Source organism: Balaenoptera borealis (assembly GCF_965194805.1).
Source record: "Balaenoptera borealis genome assembly, chromosome: 3".
NCBI lineage: Eukaryota > Metazoa > Chordata > Mammalia > Artiodactyla > Balaenopteridae > Balaenoptera > Balaenoptera borealis.
In genome coordinates this window covers 26,300,262-26,318,381 of record NC_138866.1, presented here as the reverse complement: position 1 = coordinate 26,318,381, position 18,120 = coordinate 26,300,262, and the positions used below count along the sequence as shown (strand labels likewise).

The 18,120-nt window shown below is 45.1% G+C and overlaps 1 protein-coding gene and 1 long non-coding RNA gene across 20 annotated transcripts in view; one reads left to right on the top strand and one right to left on the bottom strand.

Annotated features, from left to right (window-relative positions):
* The window catches only part of LOC309626636, a 1,318,538-nt gene that overhangs the window by 661,948 nt on the left and 638,470 nt on the right, over positions 1 to 18,120 (bottom strand). The window lies entirely within an intron of this gene.
* The window catches only part of GPATCH2L (G-patch domain containing 2 like), a 67,335-nt gene continuing 65,669 nt past the window's right edge, over positions 16,455 to 18,120 (top strand). For 13 of the 19 annotated variants that reach the window (XR_014243321.1, XR_014243322.1, XR_014243323.1 and 10 more), the window contains exon 1: positions 16,456 to 16,580. The gene's annotated coding sequence lies outside the window, so the exon portion shown is untranslated. Of the gene's footprint in view, positions 16,581 to 17,137; positions 17,400 to 18,120 lie in introns of all 19 variants that reach the window. The other 6 variants (XM_082387551.1, XM_082387547.1, XM_082387552.1 and 3 more) reach the window with 2 other exon arrangements.

Genomic DNA, 18,120 nt, shown 5'->3' with positions numbered 1-18,120 from the left:
CCAGAGGCGGCCTCTGCCTCTCTTTGTGCCTCAGCTGGGAGCATCTTTGAAAACAGGCATTGGGATTGATTCTGGGAGGTAAAGGACCTGAGTGTGAGGAAGGACTGGGCAGGGTTCCTATTTGTCATGCGGACTTTATCATGTCCACATTTGGAAGAGATGGTTGGGAGGGGTTTGGAAGCACCTGGAGATGGCCATACAGTGTCTGAAGCACGCTGAGCCCCAGTGCAGTGGCTGGCCACCACCTGGGAAGCTGGCCATTGGGCTGTGCTGCCACAGGGCTGCATACAAAGCTCTCCCTGACCAAGGCAGACAGAGTGTCAGCTTCTGGGTGTTCTCATCTCTGGCTCTCCATGTGGCTTTGTCTCAGTACCTGAGCGCAACGTACAGCTTCCATGTCTTCCCTGGCTCCTGGTCTTGGCTCTTCTAGCCTCACACATGCCCTTGTCTTTAACACCACTGCTGCCCGGAGCCACATGGAGCCATCGCTGTTTGTGGTGCTTGCCACTTCTCCCTGGTGACCATCTCCTGCCCTGCGTATTGGGGACACACCTGGCCACTGTCTTCATTTGTGTTCCCCTGAAAGCAGAGCTTGAACAGACTTGGGCATAGATAGTTTGAGAGATGACATCAGGAAGCAGGAGTGAGGGGTGGAGAAAGTGAGAGTGATAAAGAGGAAAAGACAATAAAAGCATGAGTTAATGAGGGAGCTGTTTCGCTGGCAGTGGTGCTTGACTCCACCAGGCCCTCTGAGCCAGGTACACAATGCCTTCCAGAATTGTGCTTCTGGAAAGCCTGGGGTATTTGTTCACAGGGCCCTGTGCCCCATGGGCTAAGGGTTGCCCCCAAGGGTATAAACTCTCCTGTACTTCTTTTTTTTTTTAATTTTTTGAAGTTGATTTACAATATTGTGCTAATTTCTGCTGTACAGCAAAGTGACTCAGTTATACACATACATACATTTAAACTCTCCCTTACTTCTCCACCATGCTTGTGCGTGGGTGACAGGTACTGCTGAGCACCTTCTTCATGGAGAAGTCCCTAGGGCAGAAAACTGGAGAGAAATGTGAGGCTCCTTCTTGAGATGGGTTTGGCTGGGATGGGTTCACAGGGACCTGACCAGCACAGCTATCACTGAAATCAGAGGTGGGCCAGGAGGGGTGAGGTGGCATCAATAACATCTACTCCTGCCACCATCCCACATGCGCACCTCCTCTCAACAGCCCCTCCCTCTCAATCCCCAACCCCCAGGACCTCCAGTAGTACACAAATGCTATCACAGGCCAGGCAGGGGTGCAAACAAGTGAGGCAGGATGGGGGCAATAAACGGGAACTGGTGGGGACTGGCAAATCAGAGAGTAGAGACAATCTTGTAAAGACAATAACATAATTTTAAAATAGCATAAGTTTGTGCTATTAGACAAACTTGTAAGGGGGCTAGAAAATTTCACCTGTAGACTATCAGTTTAGCATCAGGATGGATGGAGTCTTTGGAGAAGGTATGACTTTTGCAAAGTTTTCACTCACTGTTTAGCTTTTTTCCCAACTCTAGCTGATGGCTTTGGGAACTATTTGGAAGTGAGTAGTGGGGAGAGGGGTGGAGGGGGCAGAAGAGCAGGAAGGCCCATCTAAAGACCAGTGGCTTTCCCCCCAGCCCACTCCTTCCCAAATTCCCTTGGCCTCCAGATCCCTGCAACCCTCCCTCCCACTTAGCTCAATAGCTCTTGAAAGTTCTCTAATCACCTCTCTGCTTCCTGCATTAATGAGCCTCTCATCTCACTGATGGCGATCAGAATATTTGCTTATGAAAGAGACACGGTTAATAACACGATTGCTCCCCTCCACCTTCTTCCTTCCTCTCCTCCCCCCTCCCCTTCCCTCTCCCTCCACACAATTCTCTCAATTAACGATAGGCAGAAATTAATTTTTCCCCTCGATTGAAACAATTGCAGGGAAGCGGATTGCCAGCGTCGCTTCAGATAGGAACCGCTCCCAGCAGAGTGGAGAGAAAGGAGGGGAGATGGAGGAGATATGCACGGCCCTATCTGCAGGCACAGGACAGAGTAATACAAATGTTATCCTTAGAAATGTACTTAAAGAGGATATGTTTATAATTCGGAGGGGATTTTCAGGGGCTCTCCTGCCCTCCCTCCCTCTCTGGGGCACTCCACTCCACGCACTTCGGAATAGCAGAACCCAGAGTTTGTTGGGAATTTTGCTCCTGCTGCCTCCGTGAGTGGAGTGGGCCTGGGGTGAGAAGGGAGGTCAGGTTAGCTGGGGGCATGGTCATGGTCCAGGGGCCCAGGGCTTAGGCCATTACCAATAGTGCTGACTTAGTGGCCAAACGCCAAACACCAGGTGTCAAATCTGGCTGTTGTGTGGGCTTTCCAGGTGAAGGCCTTGCTAATTTGCCACCTTTACCATCCCTTCTGCGCCTGCCTGGACTTTTGGTTTGGGCCTCCCTCTCAGTCCATCCCTCCATCCAGGCAGAGAGGCAGGGGCCTCCGTGGAAGCCAAGATCATATCCTAGCAAGGTGGTTTTAAGAACACGGAGTCTGGAGCCAGACAGCCTAGGTTTGAATCCCAGCTCTGCTGCTTTAACAGCTCTGTGATCATAGGCAAGTTACTTAACCTCTCTGTGCCTTCGTTTCCTCATCTGTAAAATGCGGATCACATCTACCTCATAGGGTTGTGTAGGGATTAAATGACTGAATGTCATTTAATAACGTTTTAATTTAATGTAATTTACTTAGAATAGTACCTGGGAGGAAGCAGGTGCTATTTATATGTTTGGGAAAGAAGTAAAAAAACACAAAACAAAAACAAACCTACATTCTAGTGGCAGTCAGGAATTTATTGATCTATTCATTCAACAAACATTTACTGCATACTGATCCTATGGAGGATATAGACATTTTAAAGATTGGTGGTCTCTGTACTCTAGTTGTGAACAACCATAACAGCATGGGCACAATTCACCACATAAAGGTGGTGTGCAGACTGCTATGGGATTTCAGAAGGAGAAGGGAGGGACATTCAGGCAGGACAGGGCAATCAGGGTTGGCTTCACAGAGGAGGTGGCATCCGAGCTGACCTTTGAAGAGTAAAAGTTGAATTTTCTATAGGTTGGGAAAGGTTGCTGCTGGGCAGAGGGGGCCAGAAGAATGAGAGTATCAAGTTGTGCGGCCAACTGGTCGGGAAAGTTGGGACATTGGGTGGGGGAGAGGGGATTAGAGCAGCGTAGTCCCTTCTGTCATCTCCGCCCTTCCATGTTCACTCACCCCAGCCCCACCTGTCCCAACTCTCCCGCTTCTCTCAACATCCAAGAAAGATTAACTTCTCTCAGTGCGAGAAAGTTATCATTAGCAGAGAATTAAAAGAGTGATTAATCATGCACCCCTCCCCCCATCCCACAGCCCTTATCTGGCGGCGGTGAGCAGGACAATGCGGTGGGTGGGGAGGGGAAGAGGAGAGGGAGAAATGGAAAACAATAAATACCAAGTGCAAGAAAAAAGGGAGCGCAGCGCTGTTCCCACTTGTTAGATTGAAGGCGCCTCTCCAGAGGGGGGAAGGATCCAAATTGCTAATTAGCGCCTCTGAAAAGGCCTCGCTCCGATATGTGCGCCGCTGAAAGGCCGCCGTTAATGAAGCCGCGGCGAGCCCGCTTCCCTTTGACTGGCCTTCATCCCTCCTCCGAGCCCCGGGCCGCCGGAACAATGAGGCGGGGAGCGGCGGCTCCCCCAGGCCTCGCCGGGACGGCCCGGGCAGCGCGCGCGGGGAGCAGCGCGGCGCCGGCGAAATGTGGAGGGGGAGATAAGGCCGAGCGGAGGGAAGAGGCTCACTCCCAGGGGCCCAGGGAAAATTTGCAGTTATTATGAAGGAGATGAGACAGATTAAAAGCCCTTGTGTTCGCCGCTCTGCCCCTTTATTTAGTGGCTTCATCTAGGAGATGAAAGAAGTTGGAAATGACTTTCTCTGCTTTGCGCTACAAGAAGCTTCATGGCACATTTCTTGACTTTATTCCTTCTTTTGTTTCTCTCTTCCTTGCCTTTAACCCCTGAAAGACTTCACTGTGTGGCCACAGGCACTGGAGGCCAGGAAACAGGGACCGGTAGGGTCCAACTCTATTGACCACTGGTAGCCAGACCTTGGAGGGCTGTGGCTTCTGGCTGATCTCTGGGGGCAGTGCCTGCGCTAGGGAAGGGATGAGCTTGCCATCTGTCCCTGGAAGGCCCCAAGAGGAGGCTGGATGGCCCATTATCCAAATGGGGAGAGGGGTAGAGGCTCTCATAATGCCCTGGGTCTGTTCCCGGAGGGCAGTACAGCATTGTGCTCAGGGACTCCACAGCCAAATTACCTGGGTAGAAACCCAAATTCCACCACACATGAGCTGAGACCTTGGGCAAGTTATTTAACTTCTCTGTACCTGTTTGCTATCTGTTAAATGAGGACAATGATAATACTACTAATATCTACTTCATAGGGTAGGATAGACTGATTGCATTACTGTCCTGGTTTTTCATGCCTCCCTGTACGTATACCCTTTGTTAGTGCCTTTTCATGCTGACTCTGGGCTTCGCCACATTGCTAGCTTTAGCCAGTGGCTCAGTTAATTACAAGCTTGATTCGAGCAGAGTCATCACTGCATTTTTCCATCTTCGAATGTGTACTTCTGTGTGTACCTCTCAGAACACTACCACAGTCATGAGACTATACCAGGGCTAGACTCTGGTCATGATAACATGACTGTGCCAGCCTGCTGGAGGCATGTGGAAGATAGCCAACTTGTCCCAGAAAAAGATATACTAGAGCAGCTAGCTCCTTGCTGACTGCAGGTACATGAGCAAGCCCAGAGATCTGCCAATCCTAGCCCAGATGGGCAGTGCTATCCAGTCAGCCTATGGACTTGTGAGAAATAAATAAGTGGATGTTGTTTTAACAGCTAAATGTTGGGGTGGCTTGTTATGCAGCATTATTCTGAAGTAGATAACTGATACACAGGTTGGTGCTTAGAAGTTTGATGCTGCCAAAAACAAAAAGTAAATCAAAACCCAAGCCTAAGATACAAACATTGGCTTTGGGATTGGAAAGCAAGTAGGAAGTAGAGGCTGGAAAAGATGATAAAGATACTGCTATAGCAGGTTGGAAAAAAGGTAGCCCATATTACGTATGCTTAAACAATCAGTAAAACTGTTGTCTGAGGTAATCTGGACAGTAGAAAAAGTACTTAATCAACTTATAGATTTGAGTAATTTTCAGGTAGAGTCCTGAAAGGATCAGCTGGCTCTTACTAACTGAATACTATAAGGTACTATGAGAAAGAGGTGGACTAAAAAAGGAAACAACTAGTTTGTCAACAGAATATAGAGGGAATATAAAGGGGCCAGAACTTCCTGGACTGAAAAATAATCTCTAGTCTCCCAAGCCAGTAAAATAGTCTCAATGTAATACAGGGCCTGGGACTTCTGTTTCTGGCATTAATGGAGTAATAGGGACTGTATTTACTCTCCCACCTTAAATAATTAAAGGAATACAAAATTTTCCAGTATCCAACAAGGTAAAATTAGAAATGTCTGGAAAACAATAAAAAAATTTACCAGGCACAAAGAAGCAACCATAATGCAAAGAAAAACCAATCAATAAAAACAGACTCAGAATTACACAGATGACAGAACTATTAGATGAGGATATTAAACAGCTTTTATAACTACATTTCATGTTTAACAAGGTAGAGAAAAACATGAGCATATTAAAGAAAGTCATGGAAATTTTTTAAAGCCCCAAATCTAACTTCTATAAATATACAATGTCTGAGATAAAAAATATATTGGGTGGGATTCACAATAGATTAGACAATACAGAAGAAAAGATTATGACTGTTAAGACATAGCAATATAAACTATCCAAAATAAAACAGGAAAAAAAAAAAAAAAAAACCAAACCAACCAGAAGACAACAACAACAAAAAAAGAAAGAACAAAAGAACAACTTAAGGCAACCTAAAATATGTGTAATTGGAGTCCCAGAAGTAGAGAGGAAGTGAGAGGAGAAAAATGATATTTGAAGAAATAATAGCCAGAAACTTTCCAAATTGAATGAAAATCATAAACCCACAGAACTAAAAAGCTCAATGAGTCCCAAGGACAAGAAACATGATAAAAATGACACTAAGACACATCATAGTCAAATTGCTTAAACCTAGTGATAAAGAGAAAGTCTTAACAGCAACAACAGTATAAAGGCATGGCCTGTATAAAGAAAAAATAAAAAGATAAGAGTGACAGGAGACTTCATCTCAGAAATAACATGAGCCAGAAGACAATGGAGCAAAATCTTTAAAGTACTAAAAGAAATGCACTGTCAACCTAAGATTCTATACCCAGCAAAATATCTTTCAAAAATGAAGATAATATAAAGATTTTTTTTTCAGACAAACCTGAAGGAATCATCAACAACATACCAGAACTACAAGAAATGTTAAGGAAAATAATTTAGGCAGAAGCAAAATTATACCGCATAAAAATCTGGATCTACACAAAGGAATGAAAAGCACCGAAAATGGTATTTGCAAAATCATAATTTTTTTTTCTGATTAAAAAAAAATCTCTTTAAATGATCATTGTCTGCTTAAGGCAAACAAATAAGAATGTATTGTGGGATTGCTGCCATATTTAGAAGTAAGATGTAGGGAAACAATAGCACAAAGGCTAGGAGAGAGGAAACGGAGGGATATTGTTGGAAGCATTTTATACTGGGTATAAGTGTTACAGTATTACTTGAAGGCAGACTAAGATAAGTTAAAGATGTATACTATAAACCCTAAAGCAAACACTAAAAATATAAAACAGAAGTATAACTAATAAGCTAACTAAGGACAGAAAATGAAATAAAAAACACTCAATCAAAAGAAGGAAGAAAAAGTGGGAAAAAGAACAAAGAACAGATAGGACAAATAGAAAATATATAGCATGATGATAGATTTAAACCTAACTGTTATGGGCTGATTATATCCCCCCAAATTCATATGTTGATGTATTAACTCCCAGTACCTCAGAATGTGACCATATTTGGTAATAGGATCTTTAAAGAAGTGATTAAGTTAAAATGAGATTGTTAGTGTGAGCCCTAATCCAATATGACTGGTGTCCTTATAAGAAGTGGAATTTGGGACACAGACACACACACAGGGAAGACAGTGTGAAGATACTGAGGGAAGACAGCCATCTACAAGCCAAGGAGAGAGGGCGCAGAAGAAACCAAACCTGCTGACACCTTGATCTTAGACTTCAAGTCTCCAGAATTTTGAGAAAATACATTTCTGTTGTTTAAGCCACCCAAGCTGTTATGACAGCCCTGGCAAACTAATACACTAACCATATCAATAATCATATTAAATATAAATATTCTAAATAACCCTTTTCTCCACCATACCACCCCAGCCCAGCCAGACCAAATTGTCCTTTTAATCAATAAATCTCTGGATCAAGAGGAGCCACAATTTTTAAAAAATTAATTAATTAATTAATTAATTTTTGGCTGTGTTGGGTCTTCGTTTCTGTGCGAGGGCTTTCTGTAGTTGTGGCAAGCGGGGGCCACTCTTCATCGCAGTGCACGGGCCTCTCACTGTCACGGCCTCTCTTGCTGCGGAGCACAGGCTCCAGACGCGCAGGCTCAGTAATTGTGGCTCACGGGCCCAGTTGCTCTGTGGCATGTGGGATCTTCCCAGACCAGGGCTCGAACCCGTGTCCCCTGCATTGGCAGGCAGATTCTCAACCACTGCGCCACCAGGGAAGCCCAAGAGGAGCCACATTTAAGGAGTTGCATTTTGGTCCTAATGTAGATCACAACATCTTAGACTCCTAGCCCAATACCATGGTTGGATGAGACTTTTGGGTGTCCTGGGATGGGGTGTGAATATTTTGCATGTGGGAGGGACATGAATAATTGTGACCCTCGGGAGGACTGTGATAAGATGATGCCGTTAATGACTCCAACTTTTCATGTGTCCTCCAGGAAGATATGTTCAAGTCCTAACCTCCAGCTAACTTATTTAAAAATAGAATCTTTGCAGATGTAATCAAGTCAAGATGAAGCCATACTGATTTGGGTGGGCCCTAGTCCAATAGCTCGTGTCCTCACAAGAAGGGAAGAGACATAGTGACAGCCACACACTGAGGGAAGACTGCCTTGTGAGGATGAGATTGGAGTGATGCATCTACAAGCCAAGGAATGCCAAGAACCACACAAGAAGGTGGGAGACAAGGAAGGATACTTCCCTAGAGTCTTTTGGAGGGACCCTACTAACACTTTGATTTTGGACGTCTAGCCTTCAGAACTGTAAGAGAATAAAGTTCTGCTTCAAGCCACCCAGTTTTGGGTACTTTGTTATAGTAGCCCTAGGAAACTAACATACCACCTCATGGCCCCTGCCCTAACTGTTCCCTCTGCCTGGAATGTTCGTCCCTGAGATGGTTGGATGGCATACTCCCTGCTTTCTTTGAGGTATCTGCACAGATGAGTCCTTGTCAGAGGGACCTATCACAAATAGCAGCAAGCCCCCAAGTCCAGCAATCCCTTTCCCCTTATCCTGCTTTGTTATTCTTCATAACACTTCCACCACCTGACAGTTCATATATGGATCTGTTTATTGTTTGTCTTCCTCCCCCGAGAAGGGAAGAATCCTGAAGGCAGGGACTTCTGTCTATTTTGTTCACAGATGTATCTTCAGTATCTAGGATTTGGTACGCACTCACTAAATATATCCGGACTGACTGAATGAATGTTAGTGCAGGCAATACCCGCCAAATGCCTCCCAAAAGGGGAGGAGAGAGTATAGTGAAAAGAGTACCCTTTGAAATCAGATGCCTGGTTCTGATCAGTTATTTCACACACCAGCTGTGTGATTCCAGTTAACTTCTCTAAGGTTCAGTTTCCTCTTCTGTGTAAGTTAGGGCAAAGCGCTTTCATTAAATGGTTATTATGAGGATTAATTGAGTGATTTTGTTAATATATAATAGAGGTACAAATCTCTGTATAATCAACATATGTCTAACAGTTAATGTATATCACGTATGTGTGTACATATTGCTATGTGTCATGCTGTGTGCTAAGCACTGCTGTTCATTTTAGGGGCATATAATTTAGTGGTTAAGGACATGGCGCTGCCTGGTTACATGCTTACCAGTGTGTGGCCCTGGGCAAGCTACTTAACCTCTCTGTGACTTAGTTTTCTCATCTGTAAAATGGAAATAAGAATAGTACTGTAAGGATTATTAGGTTTACCCATGTTAATATTTAGAATGGTGTCTGGCACCTACTGAGGACTCAATAGATATTAACTACTATTATATTATCATCTAACTTGATCTTCTATGCGTTTCTGAGGCAGTTTCTGGCACATTGGTGCCCCATAAACACTAATTTCCCTTTCTGTCCCCTTCATAATTCAGTTCGAGCTGTCTTTACAGCACATTTCCCCGCTCTTTCCAACGAGCTGCAGCTTAAACAGTCTTGGCCCAGCCCTCTGAACACTCCACTTTCTTGCTTATTATTACTTCCAGTGCCTTCCATGTCAAAGTAAGCTCATCTGTGCTTGGTTACTTCAGCCCCTCATTACCTGTCCAGACAGGCCCTACATCTTGTGTGAGCCCCTTTCAAACACAGAACTCCAAGAATTTGTATTGTCTAAGCTCTCAGTGGCTAAACAACTTTCATGCATGTCAGGGCAGAAGATTGGGTGCACATTGCACTGTCACTTCTGTGAAGGGAATGCAAGAGGGACATGAGTAGAGGAGCTGCAGGTTTTGCCAGCCTTAAGTGGTAGAGCAGCTTTTGGTCCTAATGGTGGGCAACAAGATGGTAGTGGATACAAAGTGTGGCCTGAATGGTGGGCAGGTAAAAAGCTAGGATGCTCTTGGCTGCAAGCAACCCAAAGTTGCTTAAAAAACATGGACATTTGGTATGTCACATAACAGAACACATAAGTTCTGGAATAGAGCCTTCAGGGTTGGTTGTTACCTGAGGTCCAGGTTCTTTTCCTCTCCCTGCCCTTTTATCCTCAGTGTTGGCTTCATCCTTGGGATGTTAGCAAGAAGGTTGTAACAGTTCTAGATGTCATATCTAGACATAACAATTTCCAGAAAAGGAAGAGACATGATGTCTTCCTACGATTCTCTCTAGAGTAGAAACTTGTCTCAGAAGGCATCCCCAACAATCCTCCCCTCATGTCTCCTTGCTCATAGTTGGGTGATGCACCGGCTCCTGAAACAATCTGCATGGGGAATGGGATTCATCACCCCTTGAGATGGGGGTGTGGTCAGCATTTTCCAAGCACATGGATTAGTGGGGAGCTGTGGGCTAAATTACGTCTCCACGCAAGTTCATAAGTTGAAGCCCTAAGCCCAGGACCTCAGAATATGACTGTATTTGGAGGTAGGGTCTTTAGAAGTGATTAAGTTAAAATAAGGCTGTTAGCGTAGGGTCCTAATCCAATCTGACTGGTGTCCTTATAAGAAGAAGAAATTGGGACATGCAGAGAACCATTAGGGGTATGAAGAAGCAGCAAGAGGGTTGCCACCTGCAAGCCAAGGAGAGAAGCCTCAGAAGAAACCAATACTGCTGGCACCTTGATCTTGGACTTCCAGCCTCCAGAACTGTGAGAAAATAAATGTCTGTTGTTTAAGCCACTCAGTCTGTGGTATTTTGTTATGGCAGCCCTAGTAGACTAATATAAGGGGGAAGCCTCCATTCAAAAAAGGAAGGGGGTTGTCTGGTAGGCAGCCAGTAGCATTCACTACAGTGGTAGTGAGAGGAAAGGAAGGGGTAGGAATAGGTGAACACAGCTTAGAGATAGTGTGTACAAGCTTTGGAGTCAGGCAGAGCTGGATTTTCGGCCTGACTCTATCCTTTACTAGTTGTGTGAATTTAGGCAAGTTTATTAGCCTCTCAAAGCTTCAGTTTTGTCATCTATAAAATGAGGATCGTATAACACTGTGATAGGCAGAATAATGGCCCCCTGGAATCTGTGAATATGTTATCTTACATAGCAAAAGGGACTCTGCAGGTATGATTAAAGTTAAGGACCTTGAGATGGGATGATTATCCTGGATTATCCATGTGGGTGCACATGGGTTCCTAAAAACAGAGAACCTTTCCCAGCTGTGGTCAGAGAGTGATGTGATGGCAGAAGGAGGATAAGAGAGATTTGCCATTGCTGGCTTTGAAGATGGAGGAAGGGGCCACGAGCTGAGGAATGTGGGGGGGCCTCTTGAAGCTAGAAAAAGCAAAGAAATGGATTCTCCCCTAGAGGCTGAAGAAAGGAACAAGCCATGCTGGCACTTTGATTTTAGCCTAGTGAGATCCATGTGGAACGCCTGACCTACAGAACTGTAAGATAATACATTTGTGTTGTTTTAAGTCACTAAATATGTGATAATTTGGTATCGAATCAACAGGAAACTAATACGTACACCAACATCAAAAAGGTTCTGGAGAAGATGAGATGAAATAATGAATTTAAAGTCTTTAGCATGATGCCTGGCCCATAGTAAGCCTTCAATAAATGTTACCTCAACGACCCCCCCCCAAATTCTGTAGAGTTGAGGAGGGTACATGAGAGAGTATGAAAGCTGTGGCAGAGGTGGAGTTTGGAAAACTTCTGCCATCTGCCACCTGCAAAAGAAAAGGCATCGGGTGTGCTGGGGTCAGGGAGGAGGGCAAGTTTCAGGGAGTCACTCATTTTTTCAGGTAAATGCAGACACTTCCTGCCCTCCTTGGTGGACACTGCTTCTATTAGGAACATCTCTTCAGTGACTATTGGAAAAATTTCTGGAAAGATTCCAGAATGTCTTGGATCAGTTTAAAGGGAAGCTCTGAGCAAGGAAAAGAATTGTGGAGGGACACGAAGGCAAAAAGAAAGACAACGTCCCTGTTCTTATGATATTTATATTCTAGTGGGAGGTGACAGAATATAAATAAATACACACCAAATAAACAAGGTAATGTTGGATTATGATATAGGCCATAAGGGAAATAAAGAAGATGATAAGACAGAAAATGGCTAGGGGAGTAGGATTTCTTCAGATGGTATTAGAAAAGCCCTCTTTATGGAAGTGACATTTTAGCCAAGACTTCAAAGATGAGGAGATTCCTTGACCCTCACCTACAAAGCCCTATAGACAGGTATTCCTGGTTGCAGGACAGCATATGCCAAGGCCCTGGGGTGGGAGTGGGGAGGCAAGGAGGGACAGCTTAGTGGGTTGGTACTAGGAGCATGGGGCAGGGACCAGATCCCAGGCTGTGCAGACCATGATGAGGACTTTCAGCTTATTATAACTGCAGGGAATCTAATGAATCAGCAGAGGTACTTTTTTTTTGGTGGGAAGGACAAAGGAGGGAGAAGCTTACTGTGTGCAGATCCTTTTCAGCTGGTGATTTGCTCATTCAACTTACAGTTCCACCCTGATGGTCAATTGAGGGGAACTTGTTGACTAGACTGTCTTCCTCGTCTTGGTAATTATTAATATTTTTGGAGTGCTTCATTTTTGTCGGGCTCTATATGAAATGCTTTGCATTCATTATTTCATTTAACCTCCACCCAGGAGATGAGTACGTTCTGTTGTTGTCTCGTGTTACAGATGAGGAAGTGAAGCCGTCAGCGCTGGACACAGCTAGGCACATATGAAGCTTCACCCTTGGCTTCTCTCCCGCCTCCATTTCACCTGCTCCAAGTCTGCTCACAAATCCTATCATCCACTATCATCAGTGCCTGCTTCAATCAGCAAGTGTGATGGCCTTTACTGAGAACTGTTCCTCCCCAATTTTCCTTTTGGCCCTCTTTTTCTTTTCTTTTTTTTTTTAATTAATTAATTTTATTTTTGGCTGCATTGGGTCTCTTTGTTGCTGCATGCGGGCTTTCTCTAGTTGCAGCGAGCGGGGGCTACTCTTCATTGCAGTGCGCAGGCTTCTCATTGCAGTGGCTTCTCTTGTTGCAGAGCATGGGCTCTAAGCACGAGGGTCTCAGTAGTTGTGGCTCGCGGGCTCTAGAGCGCAGGCTCAGTGGTTGTGGCGCACAGGCTTAGTTGCTCCGCGGCATGTGGGATCTTCCCGAACCAGGGCTCGAACCCGTGCCCCCTGCATTGGCAGGCGGGTTCTTAACCACTGTGTCACCAGGGAAGCCCCTCTTTTTCTTAAATGTCACCCTTCTCTGGCTTCTGTACACTGGTTCTCTTCCAATGCTCTCTGTCCTTTGAGCTGGCCACCTTGTTCTCCACAGGCTTCTTCTCTTGCACCCTTTTTCCTCGAATGGCCCTGCCCACAGATCCCACCATCACTAGCTTTCATTTACATTTTCTCTTAAGATTGAGACAAGCACTTCTAATTTCCTGTTCCAGCATAGTAAACAAATATTTGTTTTTCAACTGACAATAGTTTCTGAGCACCTAGCATGTGCAAAGCACCATGCTAGGAATTGGTGAGAATACAATGGCTAGGACGGGGTCTCTGGGGCAATGGAGTGTAGGCTTCATTTTTGTTCACATAGCTATGTCTCCAGAGCTTAGTGTAGGGCCACGCATGTTGTAGGTACTCAGTAGATATTTGTTAGATGAGTAGTTTAGCTGGGGAGGCAGACTTGCACATAATTGGCTCAGATTCAAGGTTGAATGAAGAAAATGATGTAATAAAGATACCAGCAAGTGCTGAGAGAGCCCAACAGAGTAGACAAGCAAGGGGAAGTCTTCATGGAGGTGACATTGGCATCGAGCCTTTATTTTTGTAATTAATTTTTTAAACATCTTTATTGGAGTATAATTGCTTTACAATGGTGTGTTAGTTTCTGCTGTGTAACAAAGTGAATCAGCTATACATGTACATATATCCCCATATCTCCTCCCGGCATTGAGCCTTTAAATCCCCTCAAGTCCCAGGGGTGTTCAAGAAAGAGCAAGTGGTCTGGTGTGCCAAGCATGATATAGGAAGTAGTGGAAGACCGATGAAGTGAAATGGTGTTTCAGGAATCTCACTCCCTGCCAGTGTAGAGAATGACTTTTGGGGGAGAGACTAGAAGTGGCAAGACAGTAAGGAGGCTGCTGTACCATCCAGAAGAGTGGTTGCCTACCCAGATGTGGCCAGTGGCAGACAGAAAGCAAAGGAGGGAGGGTGGATGCAAGAATACTATTGATGTAGAATCCTCAAAGCTTGGCATTTAATTAGATGAAGAGGTATTAAGGAAAAGCAGGGACTAATGGCTAATTCACCTGGGTACCTGCATGATGGTGCTGACATTTCCCAAACTGGGAATAGTGGAGGAGGGGCAAATATGATAGGGACTATGGAAGAAACTAAGATTTCTTTTGACATCTTAAATTAGCGATGCTGGTCGAGAAAATAAGTGGAAATATATAGCATAAATCTGAAAACAAAAGCTGGATTTCAAGAAATTTGGGAGCTTTCAGTGCTGATGGAGGCAACCAACACCATGGGAGTGGATATGATTTGTGGGAGAGAACTTCACTTAAGCAGAAAAGAGGGCTGATGGCTGTGGACACCTCTTGAACATTTCCATCTTTTTGTCCTGTGGGAGTCGCAAATTCAGCATGTCCAAAGTGAACCTTTTTCTCTCCTTGTCTTCTCTCGCTGTGCAAATGGCACCAACCACTCTGTTAGTTACTCTGGCTCAAAACCTCAGTCTTCTTTGCCTCCTCCCTTAATTCTTTACACAATGTTTCACCTACAGAAAATTCTGAAAATCCACAAAAGCAACAGGTAGTAGAGACAGTCACTTATAATGGAACTATTTTGGATGATAGGTAGTGTATCATTCAGGTCATATTCCTGCGCAAGTATAGATTTAGTTTCCTTTATGTATGAATAGAGTCATAAGCTACATTTTTAGAGTAACCTTTTTATTAAGGTACAACCATCATGCAGAAATGTACACAAGAAATTGATGACTTTTCATGTCATTAAATATTCTTCCACAGTCAATTTCGAAAGGCTGCAAGGTATTCCATCCCATAGACGTAATTTAGATAACTAACCCCTGTTGTACGATGTCTGGCGTTTTTCTAGTCTTCTCACTCCTTCCTCCACAATGCTACAAAGATGAATTTACCTGTATTTAACATTTCTGTGCCCATTTCCAATTTTTTCTTTAGATAAAATTCGTAGAGGCAGAATTTCTGGGTCAAAAGGTATGTGCATATTTAAAAATAAACTTTTTATTTCAGAATAGCTTTAGGTTTCCAGAAAAATCCGAAGGTACTACAGATAGTCCCCACATACCCCATATTCAGTTTCTTCCGTTATTAACATCTCACATTAGTAGAGCACATTTGTCACAATTAATGAACCAGTGTACAGACATTATTATCAACATTAACTGAAGTACATAATTTATCTAGATTTCTTTCGTTTTTACCTAACGTCCTTTCTCTATTCCAGTATCTCATCAGGATACCATATTACATTTAGTTGTCATGTCTCCATAGGTTCCTCTTGGCTGTGACAGTTTCTCAGACTTTCCTTGTCTTTGAAAATCTTGACAATTTTGAGGAATACTGGTCAGACATTTTGTAGAATGTCCCTCACTTGGGGGTTGTCCACTTTTTTCCTTTTGATTAGACTGGGGTTATGAGTTTTAGAAGGAAAGTACCATAGAGATAAAATGCCATTCTCATCATATCATATCTAGTCCGCATACTATCAACATGATTTATCACTGTTGATGTTAACCTTGATCACCCGGCTGAGGTAGTGCTAGTTTCTCCACTGGAAAGGTTACTCCACTGTAGTTGTTTCTCCACTGTAAAAGTTACTCACTTCCCCCCACTTTCCATATTGTACTCTTTGGAAGGAAGTCACTGCACAGTCCACATTTAGAATCAGGAGTTATGCCTCAGGGTGGAGTATCTATAAAAATTGTTTGGAATTCTGCACCAGAGACTTAGCTCTTCTTTCCCATTTATAAATTTATTTGTATCAGTAATTGATTTATACCAGTTTGACTATGGATATTACTTTTACACTTCAAGTTATAATCCAATACTACTTTGTTTTGTTACTCAAGCATGTGTATCTTTAATAGTCTGAGCAACTCATTCGTGCTACCCCCGCAAAGGCTGTACAATTCGCATGGTTAAGAATGAGGATCCATTTCCCTAACTTCACACACCCTGTATAAAGTAGGTCAGCGATCAAGGGCAAGGCCGACGCCCCTCCCTAGCGCCCAATTTCCTGACGCCTCCGAGGCAGACGAGGCCTGCATGGGTAGGCCCTTCACCAAGATGGACACCTCAGCCCCATAGGCACCCCCGGTCCAGTCAGCCTCTAAATGCCGCCCCTCCTTGCCCCGTTGCTTTTCTTCCGGGTTCTCGCGGCCCCGCCCCCAGGGGCGGAAGTGGGCGGGGCCGCGGCAGGAAGCGCTGGGCCGGGGCGGGCCCTCTCTGCGCGCAGCCTGTCCCTCCCATTCCACCACCGCCCCACCGCACCGGCTCAGACCGGAAATGAGGTCAGAGAGGGAAGCCCCGGTGGGGAGACTCGGCCGCAGAAGCCGCGGCCGTCGGAGGTGGCTGCGGCAGCGGGTGAGGGGGACCGGGAGTGAGGGGGTCGGGGCCCAGGGGACCCGCGCCAGCGGGGATCAGCGCTCCGGGCCGCGGCAGAGCGGCCAGGGGCGCCATGGGGCCCCAGAGGCTGGCGGGAGGGGAGAGGGTGGCGGGGCCTTGTTTTTCAGGGCCCATCTCCCCGATCCGGGGGATGAGGGTCGGGCCATCTCCCGGGCGACAGTCACCTTCTCTCTTCTCTACTGTTTGGCTCTTTTGAGCTGGCGACAGCGTGAGGGCTTGGTGTCCGGAGCCGTGGTCGCCCTAGTCCTCGGGGGCCGGCCCGGGCGTGGGGGAGTCCTTCGAAACACGCTCTTTCTCACGGATGTGGCCATGTTGCGACCCTTGAGCACGGAGGGAGTTTAGTCGCCAGGACTTGCATTTTGGCAGTTTCTGCCCTGGAAGGGCTGACCCCCTGCCCCTGGTCACCCAAATTGAGAGGTTGCCTCGTGCCTCCCCCAGCCCCCTCCCCCAACCCGGTCGCCCCCCCCTCCCCGCCTGACCGTGCGCCTGCCCGCTTCTCTTTTTACTTCTGCTAGTTTCTCGATCCTGCCGTTGCGTGACTCGGACAGCCTTTGTCTCCCCGAGTGCTTGCCTGGCCCCGGGACCCTCTCGGACTGTGCATCCAGGGAGGGTGGGAGTTCCAGGGTTCTCCTGTCACCTCCTGTTCGAACTGCAGCCTTTGAGCCTGGCATTCGACTGCACAGTCAACTGCAAGTTGTTTGGTAACTTCGTTTCACGTTAAAGTTTGTACAGTTCTGCTTGAGTTTTTAAAGCAGTAGTTCTTTATTAGGGAAATAGGTAAGTGCGTCCCCACTTACGTATTTTGGTTTTAGAGACAGTTGTCTCCCAAACCCCAGCCATGGTGTTTTAAACTACTTATTGCTTAAATGAATGTGGCTTTTGACACTTTGAGAAGTTTTGTTTGGTTGGTAGTTTGGGACTAGGTGTCCCCGTTGCTCCTCCTGCCTTTAAATTGGTTGGCATAAGGATAGCATGAAAATAGATTTTAGAAAGTCCTTTGCAAAATGTAAACTGTATGAATGGAACTATGGTCTGAGAGTGGCGCCACAGAGTTTTAAGCTCCAATTATGGTCTTGAAATACGTTGGACTTAACAAGGGCTAGGGAAAAGGTGCTAATTTAAAATGTATTTAATTAGATGTTGTACGAAGTATATTAAATGTTTCCCTTTAAAAAGGCATTTTGAAAATCGCTCCTCCTGCTCTCAGCCTCTGGAAGGTTTGCCTATGAAGTGATGTATGATGGTTTGACAAGAATGAGTTGAAAAACAGGAAACTTTGGGAAGCTGTTAGCTAGAAATCTTAGAGACCCCTCTTATCCTTGTCATTTCAACCTCAGTTATAACGTGTTTTTGTGTGACTGTCTGGCACTAAAGCACAAAACTTGGATAATCACTTAATTTATTTTCTGAAGGATGGCAAGAAGACTTAAATGTTGCTAATTATTCACAAATATATGACATACTCTTTAAGGCTCTTTTCCTGGTAGCTTCTGGGTGG